We start from the raw sequence: 8,870 nt of genomic DNA on the forward strand, positions 1-8,870 counted from the left end.
ATGTTTATCATTATGTAATTATCGTTATGTAATTGAAATGTTTATCATTTTTTGTTCTTTTTGATTATTGTTTATTTAAAATCTGTTTAGTCTGAAATAAGAATAGCAACCCTTGCTCTTTTTTGGTTTTAATTTGCTTGATAGATCTTTCTCCATCACTTTACTTTGAGACTACAGGTGTTATTGTGTGTGAGATGGGTCACTTGACAATAGCATATACTTGGTCTTTCTTCTTTATGCAACTTGCCACTCTGTGCATTTCAAGTGAGCATATAGTTCATTAATGTTCAAGGTTAATATTAATGTATATGGATTTGATTTCATCATTGTGTTGTTAGCTGGTTGTTATGTAGGCTTAATTGTGGAGTTTCTTAACGGTGTCAATATTCTATGAACTTAAATGTGTTTTTATGGTGGCTGGTAGTGACTTTTCATTTCCATGTTTAGCATTCCCTTAAGAACCTCATGTAAGGCAGATGTGGTGGTAACAAATTCCTTAATCGTTTGCTTGTCTGACAAAGATTTTATTTCTCCTTCACTTGTGAAGCTTAGTTTGACTGGATATAAAATTCTTGGTTGGAATTTCTTTTCTTAAGTATACTGAATGTATGTCCCCAATCTCTTCTGGATTGTAGGGTTTCTGCTGAAAGTCCTGCTGTTAGCTTGATGAAGTTACCTGTGTAGATGACCTGTCCCTTTTCTCTAGCTGCCTTTAATATATTTTCTTTTTAATGACTTTAGAGAATTTGATGTTTCTGTGTCTTGAGGATGGTCATCTTGTATTGTACCTTGCAGAGGTTCTCTGAATTTCCTAAATTCAAATGTTAACCTCTCTAGCAAGGTTGGGAAAAAATTCATGGACAATATCCTCAAATATGTTTTTCAAGTTGCTTACACGCCTTCCTTCTCCATCAGAGATGCCAACGAGTCATAGGTTTACCCTCTTTACATAATCCCATATTTCTCAGAGGTTTGTTTATTCTTTTTAATTTTTTTCATTATTTTTGCCTGACTAAATTAATTTGAAAAACTGGCCCTTGCACTCTAAGATTCTTTTCTCAGCTTGGTCTATTCTGCTGTTAATACATCTGATTGTGTTTTGAAATTCTTGTAGTGGGTTCTTCAGCCCTATCATATCAGTTTGATTCTTTCTTAATATGGCCATTTTATCTTGAATCATTTGACTGGATTAAAAATATGGAATGCTTCACAAATTTGTGTGTCATCCATGCACAGGAGCCATGCTAATCTCTGTATCACACCAATTTCAGTACATGCATTGCTAAAGTGAGGATAATATTGGAGTTTTAAAATGGCAACAAATTATTTAAAATATCACTTTCTGCAGCATTAATGGAAGTTTTTTTTTTTTTTTTTTTTTTAACAATTTGAGCTATAGAAGGCAATCAGTTTGATTTTGACTACTCAAGGGGAAGAAAGAATAATGAGGATGTTCAGTTCATAATGCTTCATTTTATAATGTGAAGAAGTTTTGGACCTTATATCTATCAAGTGATGTTAATTAACCCCTTAAATCAGCAACCTCTGGAGCTAATCTACTTCATATAAATTTTTCAGAACACTGGGAAATAAATTTGAAAAATTCTTAGTTGGTATGTAAAACCCTTTGAGTTTATTGTTTGGGACTGTTGCTTTGGGATCACTTGATTTTTCAAGCAATTTATTGGGTTAATGTTTCACAAAAAAAAAATGAATGACTTATCTACTCTCAAAATCCTTTCATCAATAACATCTCTCAATTTTCTATTACAAATAAGATACTTGGTATGTAAGTATTAAATATTATGATTATAAAATCACAGCATGAGTTAGGATAAGCTTTTAGAGTCTGTTTAAAAAGTAAAGTATTCATTTTTGTTATAATGATCAAACAATGAGTCCCCATTCATAAACAGTATGCTAAGAATTGACAACATGCTATAAGCCCTTTTGGGCTTATAAAGGTGGATTTTTCAGTATCTTGTTACTTATGTATTTTTTCTCATAATTTTCTAATTTAGACATGTGAGCTTGGTAGCAAGATAAATTGAAACTAGCAGGAGGCTCATGTTGTAGTATTTGTTCTGCTAACTCCCTGTGGGATTTATGTGTATGACTTTTCTCAGCTACAAATTTCTCACTGTAAAGAATGGGCTGTTGGAGCAGGTTGTATCTACTGCTTTTCTATCTGTAGCACTCCATGATTCTGTAGCTGTATACTGGTTTGCTAAGCAATTTTGCGAATCATATAATATTCAGTAAGTGGAATATGGTAGCATATTAATAGTTTTTAATATTGTAAATATTGTACTATTATTGTGTTAGCTCGAACTAACAGAACTTCTAGATGATATGAACTTCTAGATCATAATATTCACATCAGGACAATTTTTTAAAAACGGAAATCTTAATAAAATATAATTTTCAGGATAGTCATCTGGACATCTGCATTTTTAATAAACACTAGCTGATTTTAATAATCATGCAAGTTTGAAAAACACTGAATTGGGCACCATAGGAACTGTGCACTGAGAAGAATTTGGTAATATATTTGGAAATTTTGGCCTGCAAGTGCAGAAAATCATCTGAAAAACCCAAGAGTAAACTATTCTTCAATCTCTAGAAAATTCAGGGCTCAAGTTATGTCATCAGGGTCTAATTTCTCTTTCTTCCACTCTATGTGTGTTAAGTTTTAATTAAAGTTAAACATATACTTACCATAGGAATTAACAGTCCTGCTCTAAGTATTTCATCAGAGAAAAAAAATTCTCTCAAAAAGTTACAAATGTACGTGTAAACACTACTCATTAATAACTGAAATTTAAAAACATCTCAATAACTTTTAATGGGTGAGTGCATAAACATTCTCACACACCTAGACAATATAATACCTGTCAGAATTCAAATCAAATGAACAATGGATGAATGTCAAAAATATGACTGCATCTAGAAAGGTGTATGCTAAGTGAAAAAAGCCAGAAAAAAAAAGTTACATCTTGTAGGATTTCATATACATGACTTCCGGAAAAATACAAATGTATAGGGACTAAGAATAGATCATTATTTCCCAGGAATAAGGGAAAGCGGGGGATGTGACTACAAACGGACAGGATAAGACATTTAATTGTGGTGAGGGGATTTTTCTGTGTCCTGATTGTAATGGTAGTCACATGACACTATGTATTTTTCAATATTTACAGAACTGTACATATTGAACTGTGTACTAAAAAGTTTAAGTTGCTGTGTATAAATTAAAAATAAAATCACCTTATTTCCTGACACATTTTCTCTTGCTGTTACATCATAAACTCAGTAGATATATAGCACAGAAAAAACAATATTATAATATGATGGAGATTGTTCATTTATTTGGGTAATATTAAAAGACTTCAATTATGGCCAAATTATTATTCAAGAAACTAATCATCCATTCCATTCCACACGCAGAAACATTCATTTTATTGACCTTTTATAACACATCTATCAGTAAACCCATAATTTCAATGTTTAACACTACTCAGTGACAGTGTAGCCATTAAAAAAGTTAAATTTTGTTCTATAGCAATTTATTACACTTTTAAATCTTATTAATAAGCAAAAATATTTTAGCTAGTTGTTTTTAAAATTTGATATGTTACTTTGTTTTTGACTCATACTAGAAACAGGTTAATTTTTTTTGACAATTAGTCCCATTAGCAAGGATTCTGAGTCAGCAAGGAAAGGGCGTGCATTTTTTATAAAATCCATAAATGACGTACCTGCACACATAGTTTGGAAATGTTGTTTTAATTAAAGCCTTACACTTAATTATGCAGCCTATGTTGCCTAATATCAATTCATTACAATATAATTTACATACAATCTTTTTGTGATGAGATTAAGGCAATGCACTAAGCTTTAATTATCAAGCAGACAGCTTCCATGAGGAATGAGAATCTATTAAAACCACTCTACCATACTCCTGTTCCAACCACCTTCTCCCAAGATCTCATTTATCTTTACTCAAGAAAATGATGCTACAATGAGCAGAAAACTTGCCTCTGAAATATAATCACTCATAGTTTATACAAACTTGCTTTTAGAAAAATCTCCAATATAAGTTTGAATCATAATTTTTTTACATGTTTGTGAGCAAAGAATTCAATTCTTTCTGTCTTTTGCTTTATTTTTTAATAAACTTTTATTTATCAGCCTGACCTAAGTACCCATAATGTAAATGCTAAGGGTAACACAGATTTCATCACGGGAAACTTAGGCAAAGAAGCAGCAGAAATCAGTGGTATACTTACACCATCTTAAAAGAGAAATGCCTGAGAACATTGAACTACGTGCTTTAAAATTACATTTTATATTATAAACAAAATATTATATATAATAAACAGATTATTTGAGAGAAATTGTGTAAGAAATAGATTAACAAATAAGGAAAAATGAAGTTGCTTTTCAAAAGTAATCTGAAACTTCAAAAGTAACTTCAACGCTATCATCCATATCAACAAGTAGAAAGCACATTCGTCTAGTGGTGTGGGCACCAACTCAAATTTTAAATAAACATTGAAATAGTTAAACAGGTAGTAAGATTCTGATTACTTTCTAACTGTATGCACTGTTTCCATGTATGCTACTTTACTCGAATGTGTTTCTCTTTAGCCAACATGGACAGGATGCAATTTCTCAAACTTGAGAAACATCAGCAAGGCAACAGGTTCAACATTCCTCTATAGAATTAGAATTAATTTACTTGAAGGGTAAAACGTGTCAGAAAATCTTCAGTTTGGAATATTTTGGGTCATTCTCTCTCTGTCTCTCACACACACTCACACACACACATAGACACACAAATATAAAAGTACACACATAATTTCAAATGCCAAATGTTAGGTAAATATTTGTGGTACTATATTTAATCATAATAATACTATATTTTCTTCTTAGCATAAAAATTATTTCACTTAAAACCTCCAAGTCTAGGAAATCCAGATTACATGACACGCTTATTTTCATGATCATTTTTTAATATACTCCAAAATTGGCCTAGAAGTTTGCCTAGATTTGCATTAATCTTTCAAGAACACATGCTCTGAAATAATTTTTCCTTTTGTTTTCCAATTTCATTTATATTTTAGAAAAGTAAAAAGTGGATATATCTTTTGTCAAAGGAAGAATTTTCCACCTCTATCATCCTACTCTTTCCTCAGCCCTTCACTTTCTTCAATTAGATATTTATTGCTGTCTGCCAGACATACCCAACCATTTTCTTCATGTACCTCGACTTTTGGAATTGACAGAGGACTTCTAATGGATTATACTAGTTAGTTAAATTAGTTAAATTCTAGATTATTTTCATTTCTTTCAATGATCCTTTTATCACTAATGTCAGTTATTGATTATGTATCACTTTTTTGAAAAAGAAAGATAAATAAGTTCATCACAGGAGTTATCTATCATTAGAATGTTTTAAACAACAATGCTTTAGTATGAAAAGTATGACATAAATAATTAATATCATGTTGAAGTACTTAATATTTTAATAGCCATTGGGTATTTGGGGAATGCCTTTTTGAAAAATATTGTGAGAATCTACAACCAAATTAATTAATTGATATTAAGAAAAGTAAAATATTTAAAGGTAATTAATGCTCTACTAAAGACTATAACTGCTGAAATTTATCTTCAAAGTGTTGATATTTCTAATATCCAAATAGTAAATATATATTTGCTATTATTACTAATTATTACTATTATTATTACTACTTATTACTATTAGTTATTATTATATTTAATAATAAATATTTACTATTTACTATACTAATAGTATTTACTATTTACTATAAACAGTAAATATAAGTAAGTATATATTTACTAATAGTATTTACTATTAGTTGAGAATGACTGTCAAGTGGGCAAGATTGGGTAAGAGATCTAGTTGAGCGACTATGGCAGTTATCTAGTCAAACTTTTAGTGGTGGTTTGGAGCAAGAGGTAACAATATACATGATGAAAAATGACTAAAACTGAGATGTTTTGAAGGCAAACCAATAAAATTTTTTGAAAGAATGTATGTGGCATGTGAGAACAACAAAGACAACAAAATAGAAATAGGGTGACTTAAAGGATTATGTATACTATTAGTAAATATACATTTATATATATTTACTATTTATAGTAAATAGTAAATATGTATTTATCATTATATATAATAATATAGTAAATATATATTTAGTAATGCATATTATAAATAGTAAATATATATGATAAATGTATTTTTAAATATATATTTATTAATTTTTTCCTGTTAACCAATTTCTCCAGAATTTCTTTTTTTGCTTCTATTATTTATGGTAAACAGTCCTGATAAATTCTTAACCTCCAGAGCATATAAATATTCTTAACAGCATGTAACAAAATAATGGGAGACATCTCTGTTAGACAACAGAAACAATTTTATTTGAGTGAGGCTAAAAACACAGATCTTTTAAATTAGCATTACTAAGTTAGTATTACTTTGGCAAATATTAACTGGGGGGGTTTGATTTTTTTATTATATCAAGGAACATGAGCTTCAAAATTATTAACATGGTTTACACGTCACATGGCTGGACACAGTCATTTTATTAGCATCATTTCATGTTCTTAATACGCATACTCTGGTTAGAGCTATATGATGCCAGACATCTGAATGTGTAATGGACAAACTGTACTCAATGCTTTTATGTCACTGACAAAACAAATCATTCAAACACATCTGCCCAGCTAACAAGATAACAGTCCACAAATTCTCTCTTTCTGAATATTATTATAAGTGATTCATCCATACTCCTATCTCAAGTCAACACTTCTATATGTGTACCAGATTTCAACCCCTCTTGCCTACTTCAGGACATCACTCTAGCAATTCTGCCTTGTCTGTCCTTCATCATTAACAGCATGTCTTAGTAAGACTGTTTCCAATTAATTACAAAAAAAATTGTTATTTTTTCTAGCCAAAAAAAGTGAATATTCTATTGGTCCACTTTCTCAGCAATCTCTTTGTTCCCCTTTGTCCCCCTGCAGCAAAACTCCTAGGGAGTCGTCTATGGTTACTGTCTCCAATTTATTTCCTGCCATTCACTCATAACTGATTCCATCCAGAATTTGTCCTTTCTACTCCACCAAGTAGTAGAAAGATGTCTCCAGTAAATATGCTTAAACTCAACTCTTCCGCTTTCCCCACAAACCTGGTCTTCAATTAGCCTTCTGAATTCTGTGATTGGAATTGTACTTGCTCAGGCCAGATCCTTGGAGTCACCCTATTTCTATTTTGTTGTCTTTGTTGTTCTCACATGCTACATACATTCTTTCAAAATATTATATTGGTTTGCCTTCAAAATATCTCAATTTTAGTCACTTGCCGTCATGTATACTGGTACCTTTTGCCCTAAACCACCACTAAAAGTTTGCCGAGATAACTGCCCTAGTCACTTAACCAGATCTCTTATTCAATCTTGCCCCTTCTCCAGTCATTCCCAACATGTGTGAAGGTGATCCTTCAATGAATCAAATCATTTTGCTTATTTCTGAAAATCCTGTGAAGCTTTCTGTTTCATGCACAGGCAAGTCAAAGTCCTTGTGAATGCTGACAAGGTCCTATATTTTTGTTTTTCCCCTTTCTTTTACTTTAGGTACATTTGCAGATTTGTTACATGGGTAAATTGCATGTTGTGAGGATTTGGTGTGCAGATAATTTTGTCACCCAGGTAATCAGCATAATATCTGATAGGTAGTTTTTAATCCTCACCTTCTTCCTACCCTCCACCCTCAAATAGGCTCCAGTGTCTACTGTTCAAAAGGTTCCTTCAAAAAGAAAAAGAGAAGTGCAGGAGATTCATAGAGAGAAAAAATTTATGATTTTACACAGCTGGCTTTGAAGATGCTGAGAAGGTAGAAAAAAAACAAGAAAATGAATTCTTCCCTAGAACTCACAGAAAGGAATGCAGCTCTCCCAACATTAGGATTTTAGCCCAGTGAGAACTAGTTCAGACATCTATAAAGATAATAAAGCTGTATTGTTTTAAACCACTAAGTTTTGGGTAATTTGCTACAGTAACAATAAAAAACAGATACTATTAAACTAATATATTACCTTATAGTGCTCCCCATATATCTAATTTTTCATAGACACAACATCTGTATTTGATTTAAAAAGTATGCATTCCTGTGTATTATTTGATATAGTTCATATATATAAAGACAACAAATAAATTGGTTGAGGCCTGTAGAATAATAATTATTATAAATTTGGAAGCCATTATGCCATTTGGGATATAATAGTATATTGAGCTTCTTCAAGTATTAAATTTGAAACTTGAAATGTAAGTATAAATATTTCCTTAAAGAAATAAAAACTGATACTAAATGTTTACCTGGAAATAATATATTACTACCCCAATATTTTTGTGTTAAATTGTGCTAACAAATATCTTTATTTTAGGAGTTCTCAGAGGCCTTGATGCATTAATATTTATAATCAGCATTGTAACCATTATTTCATTATGAAATCCTGTTTATATTAATCATATCATGGAACTAGTCTTTCTTAAGATATTGTTTTGGAAAAGTTTGTTTAGGCTTAACTTACTGAACATGAATATTTAGCTTAGATATATAGTAATTTAGCCAAGGTTGCTAGTGAATGTAATGAGCAAGAAGTCACATCCTTGGACTTGCAGTTTTATTTCACTAAACAAGCCTACTTTACTATGATTAATAAGCCCCCTAGAGTATGGTCCAATGTGTTTATCTTCATTAAACTATTCTGACATAAACACTCATCACGCCCAGAAACATCAGTTAATTGCTTCTTTGTTGTAATTTTGCATTTATTTTTGAAA

At 31.0% G+C, this 8,870-nt stretch overlaps 1 pseudogene; it reads right to left on the minus strand.

Annotated features, from left to right (window-relative positions):
* Positions 1–1,191: 1,191 nt before the first annotated feature.
* Positions 1,192–1,291, minus strand: LOC112428781 (U6 spliceosomal RNA; annotated as a pseudogene).
* Between the last annotated feature and the right edge of the window lie 7,579 nt (positions 1,292–8,870).

The sequence above is a fragment of the Macaca nemestrina genome, chromosome 11, assembly GCF_043159975.1.
Source record: "Macaca nemestrina isolate mMacNem1 chromosome 11, mMacNem.hap1, whole genome shotgun sequence".
In the NCBI taxonomy this organism is placed as follows: Eukaryota; Metazoa; Chordata; class Mammalia; order Primates; family Cercopithecidae; genus Macaca; species Macaca nemestrina.